We start from the raw sequence: 15,786 nt of genomic DNA, 5'->3' as shown, positions 1-15,786 counted from the left end.
ACTCCCAGTGTCAGATGAGATTTTCTTTGTGGACGGTTCATGTTTAAGAGACAGTGTCGGTCGATTGAGAGCAGCGTTTGCTGTATGCACCATCACGGGGGTGGTTGAAGCCGCTTGTTTGGAAGGAGTACACTCCGCGCAGGTGGCTGAGCTCATTGCCTTGACTCGTGCCTGTTTGGCAGCCGAGAAGATCCGTGTAACTATTTACACGGACAGTCAGTATGGGTTTGGTGTGGTTCATGACTTCGGACAGCTATGGTCCCAGAGAGGGTTTATGACGTCTTCAGGTTCACCCATAAGAAATGGTGACTATGTACGAAAATTGCTTGAAGCATTGCAAAGCCCTGATGAAATTGCCGTTGTTAAATGTGCCGCTCATACGAAGGGAAATGATTTTGTTTCGTTGGGTAACAATTATGCTGACGAAGTAGCTCGGTTTTGTGCAGAGCAGGGATGCAATTTTACGGAGACTCACATTGAAGAAACTGAGGAGGAATTGGTGTATGATCAGATGTTAGCAATGGCAGACTCATGGGAAGAACTGAAACAGCTTCAGGAAGGAGTCTCGGATCAGGAGCGAGATAGTTGGATACGAGCGGGGTGTGAGAAAGGAGATGTGGATATATGGGTTTCGAATGATGGACGAGCAGTGTTGCCGGAAAGTTTGTTGAACCCCATGGCGAGGCTGATACATAGTGCTGTGCATCTTGGGAGAGACGCAATGATGAGAGTGTTTCGTGAGACTTGGTACAACCCGAAGTTTCGGGCAGTGGCTGAAACCGTGTGCCAGAGGTGTGTCACTTGTCAACAGATGAATGTAGGAAAGAGGACAGCTGTGACGTTGAGCCACATAGGGAGGTCAGGAGGACCTAGGATGCAGCTGGATTTTGTCGAAATGCCGAGGTGTAATGGGTTGAGGTACATATTAGTGATAGTATGTGTCTTTTCCAGGTGGGTGGAGGCATACCCTACACGCAGATGTGACACACTCACGGTAGCAAAACTATTATTGAGAGAACTCATTCCAAGGTATGGGTTCCCGACGTCCTTTGAATCGGACAGAGGAACTCATTTCCATAGCGAAGTTATGAAGTTGCTTTGTGCTGCCCTGAATATAGATCAGAGACTACATTGTAGCTATAGACCAGAAGCTTCAGGGATAGTGGAGCAGGTGAATGGAACTCTGAAGGCTCAGATGGCGAAAGTATGTTCGTCTACGTCTCTGAAATGGCCTGATGCATTACCCTTGGTCCTTATGAGCCTCCGAAGTGTGCCTGATAGAAGGACTGGGTTGTCTCCCCATGAAATCCTCATGGGAAGAGCGATGCGTTTGCCTGCAATACCTGCTACTGCTCTGATAAATATCACTGATGATATGATCCTGGACTATTGTAAAGGCCTTGCTGACGTGGTCCGTTCTGTGTCTCAGCAGGTGCAGACAGCAACGGTTCCAGCTGCGAGCGACCTGTGCCACGACTTATGCCCAGGCGATTGGGTCTTAGTCCGCAAGCACGTGAGGAAGAGTTGCTTGGATGCTAGGTGGCGAGGCCCGTTTCAAGTGATCCTCATCACGAATACAGCAGTTAAGTGTGGAGGTTTACCGAACTGGGTGCATACTTCCCATACCCGTAGAGTTCCAGCACCCTTAGAAGATACAGCCCCTCTCGAGAACGAAAATCCAGCTGAGCCGACAGAACCTCCAGAGAGGGCCAGTCAAGCTGTAAGGGTTGCTGAAGCGGCTGATGGTGCACTGAACCGAGCTGAGGAAGAACGTGAAAGAAGTACTGACCCGGAAACGGGAGAAGGAGCAAGAGGTGCAGTGGGTAGTATGGAATTGAGTTCTGCCGAAGAGGAGGAGGTCAGTGCACAGGGTATCGAAGGGAAGACCGGAGGTGCCACAGAAGCAGAAAGGGTTTGGCCCCCAAGACAGAACCGGGTAAACCTGAGGTTGGTACCGGACACAGATCTTGCACCAGTTTTGGAGGAGCCAGAAGAAGAATCAGGCGACGAGGAGTATCCTCAAGGTGTGAGAAGGTCGAAGAGAACTAGAGTGCCAAGTCGGAAGTACGCTTCACCAGAGTGGGCATATCAAGTGACTGATGCCAGGGTTACCGAGCACGGGAAGATTGAGGTCGATGACATTGGTCAACAGTGTCCCGCTACAGAGGGTGGAAGTGTTGCTGAAAGTTCCGGGATTGGAGATCGAAGGAATTCTGACTATCCACATTCCGAGTCCACCCTTTCTGAGCGTCATTCGAGGTATGATCTTGGACAATTTGGAGTTCCCGACGTTCACTACTGTGCCAGATCCACAAGAACTGATCATCCTTAAGCTCGAAATATTGCAGGGAATCCTGGAACTGTTGGGACCAGCGGTTATGTTGGACTGATTTGAGAGGGTTGCAAGCAGAGAAGAAGATAACCTAGACCCGAGCGGAAGAAGAAAAAATTTAGGGATTTTTCCGTTATAGAACGAAGAAAAGTTAGGAAGGGTTGCCTAAGTTCACGAAAGAGACATTAATGAGAAAGAGACTTACCATTCCAGAAACTGTATTGGACATTGAGTATATTCCGAAGATGGCAGATCCTGCAACCTCACATCGTAGGGCTAAATTGATAATAGGTACACTGATAGGGGTTGTGATAGTCACTATATTTGCAGTAGTGATCAGTTCATATATGGTGGCTCACAGGCAAGAGGGGAAGGTTCAGGGAGCACCCACACCTATTACCCCAGGACAGAGAGATGTCAGTATCCGGGAACAGGGAACATCAAAGTTAAGTGAGGATCGCAGACTCCACATGGATTTGTCGAAGGGTGATTTTAAGCTTAATGCGTATGCAAAGTTATTGTATGAATATGTCGATGCGATGGATGTGAAGGATTGTTATGTGTGTATGCAGTTGCCTGCTTCCGTGGATGAAGGTATCAAGTATCATCATCTCCCATTGACATATGGGATTTCTTGTAGTTTATTGCTCAGTTTATTTTACGACAGGAGACAGTTCGAGTATTTCTTTTCGAATTTTGATACGGTACTTCCTGAAGTTCCAGCAATCAAGCATTTGAATAAATACGATTATTATAAGAAAGAGGACAGACTCCTGAAGTATTTTAGACCGACTGTGAAGTTGGATACTGCGCATGCTCACAGGCATAACCTGACATGTGCGTTATCTGAGACGGAGAAGAAATTCATTGATCAAGTAGAAGACAGATATAGAAAGTTGACCCAGACACGAGACACCGGAGATAGTCCAGTAGATTGGACAGAGGAGGAGAGGGCTCACAGGTCCAAGGGAAGTTATGGACCAATAGCGTTAGATGAAGTGCAGAGAGGGAATTTGTGTATTGGGCGGCCTCAATCGGCCACAGAGAAGGTTGCAGTAGGACATAGTACCTGTTCTCAGACCTTCACCCTGGAGGCTTCTGTTAAGGGTTTTATGCAAGGTCCGGTAGAAGTGATTCCGACAGTGTATTATGTATGTGGGAAGAATGCTTATGTCAGGCTACCCGCAAATTGGTATGGCATATGCTATTTGGCTATCATATTCCCGAAGATTTATCACACAGAGGACTTGGAATTGTTAGAGACGAAGCAACATTCTAGAAGACGTAGGGTTGCAAGCGCCGATGCAGTGATTGGGGATATATACGGAGCAATGATACCTAGTATGGGTGTGGTGTTGAATGACGTGAAGATCAGGAGGTTGGCGACTGTAGTTGATGAGTTGTCTATGAACACGGCGAGGTCCTTGTTGTTGGTGGCTGGAGAGATGTTGTCGATACGAAATATGGTTATGCAGAATCGCCTTGCGTTAGACGTGCTATTAGCCAAGGAAGGCGGAGTCTGCAAATTATTGAAGGTTCTAGAATGCTGCACATATATTCCAGACAACACGAAGGAGATAGGGAAGTACATAGATAACATCACAACTATTCACAAGGAGATTATGGACTTGACGGAGGAGAATGTGTGGGAAAAGATTGGACAAGGATTTGGAAGAGTGGGAACGTGGTTTGCGAATTTGGGAAGAGGATTTCTTGGATCAGTGTTGAAGCCAACTATCATTGCTGTAGTTTGTGTGATTTGTTTGTGGGGATGCGTGAAAGCGTGGAAGTGGTATCAAGGAGGCAAGGTTGAAAGAGCTCTTAGGGCAAACGAGAAAAGGATGGCGAAGTTTCAGGAGCAGCAATATGAGAGTCTTAAGAGAATGGAGGGAGTTCGACATGGCGGAGCCATGACTAGTACGGTTTAAATCAGTTCCAAAGAAGAAGATTGTAATGGTGTGATGACAGATGTCATCAAAGGGGGGAACTGATGTAGCGCTTAAAAGGTTGAAAATTGTAGGGGTGCGTTATATTCACTGTTAGTCGGCACCCACATATAATCAAATGTGTACTCAGGTATTTTGTGTGCAATGTATTAAGAATTGTATAATCTATATCGATTTCAATAGAAGTGTTAGCTATGTACAAGCATATTGTGAATGTATTAGAGAAATGCATAGAGTTCAGTCATTTGAACAATGTGATGTTAAAACGTGTAGATTAGAATTCGTGTCTGTAGACTGTTTAGTTTGACCACACATGAAAGAAAGACGTAAATGTCAATACTGTGATTTAGGCCTGCTTGTGTAACCGTAGTAGTGGCCAGAATTCGCATATATCGTTGAGGCGAAAGGCCTGGTATTTTCTTATGTTAGCCAAGGGCAATAGGCCAAAAGGATTTATTCCAGTAGAGGTTTTAGGCTGTAGTAAATTGCAAGTTAAAAGATGTGAAGTATGTCTGTCTTGCATGATCTCACCCCAGGTGCAAGGACAGTTGCTCGTTAGTAGAGAAGCTCTTTGTTCATGAATTGACTTATGTAGTAAAAGCCAGACATGGGAGTGCATTGGAATGTGCCAATCGTAACTCCTAGTGCAGATGGTGTCTGGGACTCAAGGCCAAGCGATGGACGATGGAACTGGACAGCGCTCTGTGGAAAATTACTGAAAGACGACTCCGCAGAAGAGGAGGTGCAAAGGGCGTGTTCTGAGATTTGGGGTTCTGTATTAGGGAAAGCGCCCCGAGGGTGGAGGCAGATCAGAGCAGCCCAGAGCAGAGAAAGGCTAGGCGAAGGGATAGAGGGGGCAACTTAGACCAAGCTCTCTAAGTGAAGACTTCTTAGGAAGTTTCACGCTGACACCTTTCGATTGAGGGTCTCAAGGGATTGCTAAGTAGGGATGTCATCTAGTACAGAGTAGGGACAGAGATGGTATGGTCCAGTGTCCCTAATATCGACATTGGCTTGGTAGTTTTCTACCTCATGCTTTTAGAGATTGTGCTTTTAGTTATTTTTAGCCGTATGAGGATTCTTCGTAGAGTAGCATTTGTATTAGTGCCTATGTACTTGTTGTGCCTCGTATTGAGGACTTTGTATCTTCAAATCTTTATGCTGATAATAAAAGCCAGAGAGCCAAGAGATTAAGCCTTGCGTCCTTGATTATGACAATTTGTGGACAGTAATTTTGATAATGGTGTTTATTCCCTCCACGCTATTGGGCAAGTAAAAAGTTCCATCCGACCAGAGTGGGTTCTAGTAGATAATTGCGAGATACTAAAATGGGCCGGAGCAATACCTAGTGTTTATTATATCTAATTAAAGATGATGAACACACAGAAGTCAAAACCTCTATCCCAAAAATGTTCAAATCACCCCTTAAAACTTGAAGTGTGTACGGATGCACACAAGTGTGAGTTACTGCCCATGTTGCTATTCCACATATTTCTGAAAGCAGTACTCCTTTCACCTCTGCTCTTGAAGGATCCTGGTCGATATCGCATGAACACCCACGAGAACTGGAAAACCTGCTGATCGATAGCCCATAGCAATCTTAGTTCTGATACACTGGCTTATGGTCAAAGCTGAAGCCTTCCTACCTCGGCCTAAAGAACCAAAGGTTACAAAAAGGCTATCGACTTGATGAAAAAAGTGTGTCCTGTATACACTAAAAATGTTCTTCCAACATTGAAAGTATGAAGCTGTCTTCCTCACAAGAAGGAGGCAGATGAAAAGCTGGGAACATCAGTTCCTGATTCTTATGAAAGGATGACACCACCTTTGATACAAAAGAGGGTTCAGGACAGAAAAGTACACCATTTTCATTTAAAATCAGAAATGAAGGATGGGCTAAGTGAGCACGCTGATCTCCAATCCTCCTAGCAGAAATTATAGCCACCAAAAAACTGCATTCGTAGACAAGACTTTAAAATCTGATGAAGAGAGAGGCTCAAAAGTATGATAATTTAAGACTTTGTTATGTTATGCGAAATTACGCGGCTAATCACCCTTGGGGGTATACAGGTGTTTTAGATACTAAAGGCAAATACGAAGGCTGGGACATAGATTTAGCTGAAGTGTGAGAAATCATAAAACTTTTGAACAATCTTGCATCCAAAATGTAAATCTCCTACAAAAAACCCCAGTGTTCCCTCGATGTCCTGATTGCTCCCAATTCAGCTTTCAGTGTAGAGATAGATAACTTGAAGTTAAAACTGCTGCATCAAAAGTAAAAATAAACTCTGCACTGTTACAATGTCACAATGTAAAGGAGACAGATTTTTGGAAATACACCAAGAATGACATCACTTCAGCCGGAAGTCATCCGACTGACTCCACAGTAAACCATCCTCTGGGCATAGATAAGGCACAGAGATTAGACAAATTCAGGACACTCAAACCCGAGGATGCAGAGAAGCTACTGAAAAACATAAAATCAGGCTCCCCGCTGGACATCATTCCAGCCAAGACCACCACACTGCTCGCCAAACAACTTGCTGCCCCTATTTGTTCTATCCTGAACAGTTCAATAGAAAAAGATCTTCTCCCTTTAGAATGGAAAGCGGCACAAATTATACCCATCCGTAAAAATCTTAAAGCCCCTGTGGAGGATTTATCCAACTATCGCCCCATTTCATTACTACCTTTCCTGAGCAAGGTTCTAGAAAAACACATTAATAAACACCTGTCTGATTTTGTTGAAGCTTCGAACTGTCTTGATTCATCTCAGTCGGGCTTCCGACCCAGGCATAGTACAGACACTGCGCTGATTGAGGTCACTGACAACATTAGAATGTCCCAGGACAACGGACAAGCGGTACTTCTGGTGTTGCTTAACTTATCGCCAGCCTTCGACATGATTTCCCACTAGATTCTGCTCAGGAGACTTGGGGAAATCGGCCTCCAAGGGAGTGCTCTGCAATGATGACGAGTTTTCTGTCTGACAGAACTTAAACCATAAATCTAGGCCATTTCCGTTCAAAGACAACTAAACTGACTAAGGGAGTACCGCAGGGCTCTTGCTTGAGACCCACCTTATTTAACATATATGTTGCTCTCTTAGCGGGAATACTAAGGAAATTAGGATTTGTTCCTACGTTTTACGCTGATGATACTCAGCTACTACTCTCCTTTGATAAGAACCATCCAAATGCTCAGTCTAATTTCTCAGAGGGGATGATGACCATCGCAGGCTGGATGCGAGACAACTTCCTCCAGCTTAATGCAAGGAAAACTGAGATCATGTTGTTTGGGGATGCATCATCGAGGTGGTCCCCTGGGTGGTGGTCAGGGGAACTGGGCACTACACCGACACCCAGAACAGGGGTAAAAAATCTGGGTGTCCATCTGGACCAGAAACTGACTATGAAGGAGCACGCCACATCTATTACTGGGTCATGTTTTCATGTGCTTGGTCTCCTTCAGAAGGTATTTCCCTTTTTGCCTCTAACCAAGCGGAAAACACTGATCCAGACATTAGAGTTAGGCCGCCTGGACTACTACAATGCCCTGCTGATCACAGCAAATTAAGCATCTTTAAACAGGCTGCAAGTAGTCCAGAATACCGCAGCTCGTCTGGTATCCAATGCCCCTCCTCGAACAGCCTCCCCTACTGCAACAGCTTCACTGGCTGCCAGTGCTGATGCGGATTAGGTTTAAGATCTGTTGCATGGTGCACAAATCTCTGAACGGTAAAGGCCCCAATTACCTTGAAGAGAAACTAACTAAATACTTGCTGCCCAGGTCCCTCGGTTCGGATTCCAAATCTTTCCTTGTGCTTTCCAACAATAAAAAAGCATGCTTAGGAGGCTAAGCCTTTTTACACCTAGCGCCATCTTGCTGGAATGCTCTCCCTGTACAACTGTGACGATGCTCAGATCACCTACAGTTTAGAAGGCTTCTGAAAACCGTACTATTCTAACCAGTTCCATGTATGTAGCTGGCTGCAGCAATCCGTTAGCACAGAGATACCCCTTGGGGGGTGATTCAGGCGCTTTACAAATAAATGAATCAAATCAAATCAAATCATGAAATGATTTCCAGTGACTGAAGTGAGCTTTACAAGTAGAATGTATTCAAGAAATGTGAATGCTTTTGCTAAGTGAAAGGGCAACACTTTCTGCTGTAAATCTTTTCTCTCAATTTCCAGAACAACAAGGCCAGCCTCTCCAGAACTCTAACTCTCATGGCAATAAATGGAAAGGGAATAATGGAAACCCTCCATGGCTAACATATTGCCATGGAACTCAATAGGGGGAACCGACTTCTACTCAGCCAAAATGGCACCACCAGGATCATGGTTCTATCTTCCAGCTGAAATCTTTGCAACATCCTGTGATTTAAGGGAAACAGAGGCAAAGCATAGCTAAAGATGTTTCTGGGGCTATGCCGAGATTAGGGCATCCACCCCATACCCCTTCCTCCTGATTTCTGGACCAAATGTAGACAACCTGAGAGTTATCTTTGGATACAAAGGGGTCTGAGAAGGGAGTCCCGAACCTCACACAAATCTCACAAAGGGTGGTTGAGAAAAGAAAGATCCTGAGAGGAAGGACGTTTTATGCTCAAAGAATCCACCAGAGCATTGTCTGTCCCTCTAATGTGTAATGCCCTCAAGAATAAAAGGTAACATTTCATCTAGAGACATAAAAGAAGGTCTACTCTCCAAAGAGAGCTGGATCCTGCTCCATGTCCTCAGGATCACCCCGCTTGCAAATAGAACTGGCATTGATTGGTAATATTTTTAGAGGGTTGGGATTTAAAAGAAAGTCCCTTAGTGGATTCTTCTAATTCAACCACCATCATAAAGGTGAAAAAATCTCTTTGGTTGCTAGTATCATTTTCCCAAAACATCTGGGACCAAAACTTCTTCATATGAACCATTAAAATTCTGGTGTATAACAGGGCCCGGGGACATAAAATATACATGGGGCCATGACATATTGAATCCTTGGCCACTTCCCTGCCAGTACACAACAATGGGGGAACATAGTAAACCGTAGGACCTGTGTATAAGGGCCATATGTATCAACACATTTTCCCATAGACACAGAATGGGTAAAACCCTTTGATACATCTGGTCCTATGTGTTTTAAAAAAAGAATGGCCCCAACAGGATTTTTTCTTATAGGACAATGGATTAATCCTAAAGTACCCAAAAAGTGGCACACGCAGTCAAATGAAATAATTCACCAATTATATTAATTTAAATTAATTTTCGCATTGAATACATGAATTCAACAATAAATCAATTTATACTCATTTCAGCATTGATTAGATGATATATACAATTGTCAATGTAATGCAGTTGCTCAAAAGTACAGATGCAGCAAATGCTTTAATTGTTTTATCTGGATGTAGATAATTATGTCTGTACAGGTTGATGTAACAGAGAATCAACTGAATTATCCCCCGTAAAGGATCCATTTTTTTGAAGTGCACCACATTCACTAAATCAATAATTATTATGTATTCCCCCCCAAACACACTGCGTACTAGAAAAATGATTGAGCACACTCCCTTTCCTCCCTCCAGTCAAGGAACAGAGATTACTGCTCTTGTCACAAGAAGCTCCTGATTTGATTCTCAGAAAGTTTTTTTCTACTGTGGATATCGAAAGCAAGGATTTGCTTGGACACTTGTGTCTGAAGAGAGGGAGACAAACTCTTTTTGGTAGCCCTTCTCAATAGAGTCAGAAGCAAATCATTCTTATGTTTTGTATTCAAAATAACTTGAATGGTAACTTGATAACATCCCTGATACAGTCAGGGCTTTTGCTTTTCTGAAGGACTCTGTGGCTGTTTATGAGGCTATTTCCCTGCAAAACCTTTGTCACATGATTTGAATGCAGACTGCTGCTTCTACTAGCTCCAAATGGTTGACAAAAGGGCTTCCCTTTAGAAAACACAGCTGAAGATGAACCACTTGACTCCAACGATCTAAAAGAAGAATTCTTACTTTCACTAAAAAGGTTGCGCATTTTCTCCTCTAATTCATGGCCAAATAGCTGAGTTACATCAAATGGAATTTAAAGAGCAGGATATTTGTCTGAGAATGCTCTGTTTCTGGCAGGCTTTCTATGCCGGCCTTTCCGACATGGAAAGTCTCTCAGAAAGCGAGTTTGGGGGCCCCCAGCAGGGCCCATCCAACCAGCGGCCTATGGTTGGTGGCCGCACCGTGTGGCAGGCACCATGAGATGCCTGCCACACAGTGCAGGGATGACTACAAACTCCCTTTTCTGTGTGGGAGCTTGTGCTGAGGCCGGTTTTCAACCGCAGCACACGCTCCCATACAGAAAAGGGAGCTTGCGACCGCACCATGTGTGGTCGAATCATAACTCAGTGGTTGGGACCACTGACCGGAGGTCGGTCAGACCCGTATCTGCGAGTACACATTACTTCTGTTCACCTTCTTTCAGTACATTTACTTATCTAAGATACTGATTGATATAGTTGAAATAAAACACAACCCGAAAGATCCCTGAAGTGCCACTGTCCATCGTTTATACCCAAGCTGAGGGACTAGATCAGCCTACTAAGTACCTTTGGCGATTTCAAAGAGTTTACCAAATCACTGGTCAGGGTTCAATGAGAGACCATGCTTGTGGGTGGTACTCCATCTGACAGTCTATGGGGTGATGCTTAGGTGTGATTTCAGGAACTGCAACCAATACCCTTTTTTATATTATGCAAAATGGCATGTGTTTCTAAAGGAGATCTCACTGAGGTTGGCATTTGCTGACTCTACAATTTAGAGATGGGCATCTTACAAGATTTTATAATCCTCTTGTTGAGTATAGCATATGGCTTGCTAACTCCAACAGTTCAAGATGACTAAAGCAACCTTGTTAAAGTGAGTGATATCTTAAAGATATACCTCCTAATGCCTGCAAGGTCACACCCCTAGAGAAAGGTCTGCTGGGTGATGTCACGCGGACACCTTCTACAGTAAAATTCAAGCAAAACAGGAATTCAGACAAGACCTTGCTCGAGGTGCACCAGAAGATATACGCTTGATGTTTATTTAATATATTGTGTTCTGTAATTGTATCAAGGTTAAATCATTGGCAATGCGGTGTAATAAAGCACCCTTTTCATTCACTATGACCCCCATTATATGATGCCCGATAATTAGAGGCAGAGATATCGGGGCCAGAGTTAATGATATCGGACGGTATCAAAAACCACCTTACAGAGCACCATGAGTTTTCAACCATGCACTCATGGAAAGACTGTGGAAACCAGAATATCTGGGTTGCATGCCGATCAATTTTACCTAAAATTTGAGTCTATTTACCACCCCCTTTTTCATACTGCTTCAAACAGGATACACATATTTGCTTAAACACTCCTGGTAAATGCTATAATCAACCAGGGGGATTCTATTCTGTCCAACCAACTTGAAAGGGTGGGATGGGCTACCACTTTTTCATTGCCTTCTCCAATGGATTGCACCAACTATATGTCTCTTCTCATTTCATTACTATTAATGCAATCCTTCTCTTATTTATTTCACAAATCTGTGAAAGCACCACGGTTCGTAGATAATTATGTGCAGACTGAAGTAAGCATAAATTAGCAACACTGGTGGTGGCGAATTCTATTATAATGATACACTGTATGTATGTAGTGTTTCAATCTGATCCTGCTTTGTTTCTGAGTTCTGTGAATGGTAGATATTATTAATAAATAATTATGGCACCCATATGAAGACCATTTCATGGATGAGAAGCTGAGGCCTTTCGGTATTCAAACTTGTGGCCTGATGTTCACCGCATAGGACCTTTAACGCGCTGAGACATCCTGTTTGGTTTTGCTCATTCAGAAGCTCTATGCTCTAGATTTGTAGTAAACGTTTGGATGTTTGTTGTGCGAGGAATACATGTCAATCATTAAAGATGGATGTAATTATAGAAATTCCACTGTTAGCGCCTAATGGATTGGCCAAATGGTGGTTAGGATGAATCACCCCGACTTACAGATTTCGACCTGTGGAAATCTAAAAGGTGCTTGACAAGTCAGATGGACCTTTACCACCGTAGTATGAATGGAGTTGGAACCAAACACAAGTCATGCATATATTATAAACTGCCAGATCTTTAATTTTTAGTCAATGATGGGAGGTTGAGTATATTTTCAAAACCTTTATTTATCATAAAGGATTAGAATGGTTTTGTCATCTTTATTCAGATTAGTCCAGTTTACAGAAATATTGAATAAAAGGTTGATTAGTGACAGCATAAATCAATACAGAGTGTTCCATAAAGGAAGATGGCACAATCTAGCGAAAGAGCCTAATCTACCCTAAGCAGAGAAACCCATGAAGAGTGTCTTTTCAGGAAAGAACAAGAATTCAGACCATAGTTAGAGACTAAATCTTCCCAAGAAGAGTTGTTCTGGAAACTCAGCCGAGTTCCCCACAGCTGCAGTAGCAACCATCAGAATATCAATGATGCAGGAATCATCGTTGCAGTAGCATAGATCAGAGAAATCAGAATAAGAGAAGAATAAAGTCACCTTAGCAAAAGATATTGGTAACAAAGGGCAAGGATGCAAAAGATTGACTCTCCCATAGAAGGGTCATAAGGGGGCTCCTCCAAGTAAGTCAGTGTGCAGGTTCTCTTCTTAACTAGCTAGGAACACTCATTAATATTAAATCACACAATAATGTGATGTAACTTAGCATGTGTCTAAATCTTTCATCCAACGGAAACCGCTCATCCAATGGTATTGTCAATATTCATTGCTTGTCCTCTCGATTCCCATGGTAAACATTCATACCGGTACATAGTAAAAAACTGTTGCAAGTGTGAGAAACATGGAGGAAAGTTCTCATGAGAAAAAATCTTACCTAAGCTCAAAAACTGCATTCAGTGTCTATTGTGTATACAAAGGCTAGCCAGATGCACTGAAACAAATCTATCAATGATGTTCTAGTTATGCATACATAGAATATATCTAAATTATTGTTCATTCTAATAGTGTATTCATTATGACTTTACAGCAAGGTTAATTGTTAATATGGGATGATCTACTATGGTATGATGAAGCTAAGGATACATAATCTTGAAGTCAGCACATTTAGCTGGTGCTAGGCAAAATGTCCTAAACAAACGTCTCATTAGCTATGAGCAAGAGTCGAAAGAGAAGACTTGGCCTAATTAAAATGTGCACATTTAGGAATGATGTCCTAGTACATCATGTTATTATCATATATATTTATGCAAGCACATTTTTCCTCTGTGTCATAGACTGATGTATTCTTTTGCAAAGTTAAAATGCATTTTAAAGAGATCCTTACACATTGTAAAGCAAGCACATATTTCCTTCCTATGTGTTATTTTTTCTATGTGAAAACATTTCTGCAGTAGTTTAAATTCATTCAAAAGTGCAATTCTAATATGGTCCTGCAAGTCGAAATTTGTTTTAAAAATATATTCCCTATACCACCCATAACTTACCTAAATGATGCAAACAAGAAGTGGTCATAAAAAAGTTGAAAAAAACATGCTCCTTCCTCCTTATGTACAAGACACTAGAATTGTGTCTTAAATGTAAAAAAGCACTGTACAACTTTCTTTTTAATTAGGCCTGTGACTGCACTAGCACATAACTTAACATGAGTGCTGTTCACTTTCATGAAATAATTCTCGATTTATGAATAAGGAACAGTTTAAAAAAAAAATCTTTTAAAACCATGTCATAGGACCACTCTTCCAACCCTTGAAGAAACCTTCCCCATTTTCTATAACACCAACAAGAAATAGCGGATTCATTTAAAAGAGTCAACATTTACTACCAAAAGTAGTGCTTAGGTCCCTCTTTAGTGTACTACATTCTCCTTAGTTTATCACATACCACATGTCCTGACCATATTTCAAGTTTCGCTTTTATTACAGGTTAAGTAACATGTAACTCATCATGCTTGAATAATAATAATGACAGTGCACAGAATAACCCCTACTAGGTGACTTGGTTGGATCAATATTTCTTGAAGGAAAAGGAAACAACATTCCAAGATGGCCGCTACACATGCAAGCATGCATACATACGCCATCTTCCAATGTTTATTATTTCGCATTAAGAAAACAATTTCAAGATGGACACTGTACTTGGACATGTATGTATGTCAACATTTTAAAATAATTTTTGATAAAGAAAAATCATTCAATCATTGCCCCTGTGCATGCACCCAATGTGCAGTCAGTATGTCGGGTTGGTTTTTCTCTTCCTTTATGAAAAATCATTCATAAAAGGCCAATGAACATGCTTGTGCAGTGGAAACCTTGGCTTGATTTTTCTTAGAGTATGAGAAAAATCACTCTAAAATGACTGCTGCACATGTACTGGTGGCCATTGTGGAACAGTTTAAACCCCATTTTTAAAAGGACGCTCATTAATCCAGGTGGCTCATGGGTGCTGTGGAGGCACGCATGGTCTGGGAGTGTCTAATGTTTTAATATAGAGTCAGGAATGGAGCACAGGGTGCGTGAAGAGAAGGAGGGAGAGAAAACAGTCTTTCATCGCAAGGCTGGCGTCATCAGTGGAAGGATACATGTTATCCAATCAGAACACGGTGAGACTAAAAAACTAATTGTGCAGGACAAACACAAGAATTGAGAGAGAAGACTTGAATGAGGGGTAGAGAACTAAGACAAAAAGGCCATGGAATCATGAGAAAAGGGATTCTCACAAAGCCAACTATAAGGGCCTTATTACAAGTTTAGCGGTCCGTAGGACTGCCAAACCCATGGTGTGGTCCGACGACCACCACACAGCAGGCCCTCCAGCAGTATTATAACAGTGGCGGTCAGACCACCACAGGACCACTGCGACCGCTAGGGATGAAGGATCCCGCAGTTGTTGCGAAGCGGTCATGAGCACTAATATGCTGGCGGTGCCAGTGCAGCACTGCCAAGCATATTAGGAGTTGCCTCTCCACTGCCCTTTTCATGATGGTGAGCCCGCCATGAAAAGCGTGGCAGTAGTCAACAAAGGGGGTCCTAACAGGGCCCTATGATGCTTTAGGGCCAGGGGGGGCTGGTTTTACACCCACTACATCTCAACCAACCTTATTTGATACTTATGACCAAATTGAAAAATATAGATGACAGAGGGTGCTTGCCTGGTGGTCCACGCCTCTGGAATGGTCTCCCTCTCCAAATAAGCAATGCCACATACCTCATGAGATTTAGGCCAGAATTCAAAAGTCACTTTTTTCTGACTCATCTGTCTTTGGGCAAGGCAATGGCCTCTGTATCTGGTGACCCTCAAATATTGAAATGGTGTATCTGATGATATACATTGATTTGGGCTTTTTGTCCATGCCTCTTGAAGTGTTAGGTTTGATGTAAACTGGTTTAATGTAAACGTAAAACCCCAGAAAAGCTCTGTGTAACCCTCACTCACATATAATACTACTGCAGAATGAAAAACTACAGAGAAGCAACCGAGTTTTGCAGTA

This window comes from Triturus cristatus, chromosome 10, assembly GCF_964204655.1.
Source record: "Triturus cristatus chromosome 10, aTriCri1.1, whole genome shotgun sequence".
NCBI lineage: Eukaryota > Metazoa > Chordata > Amphibia > Caudata > Salamandridae > Triturus > Triturus cristatus.
Note: the sequence above shows the minus strand (reverse complement) of the source record.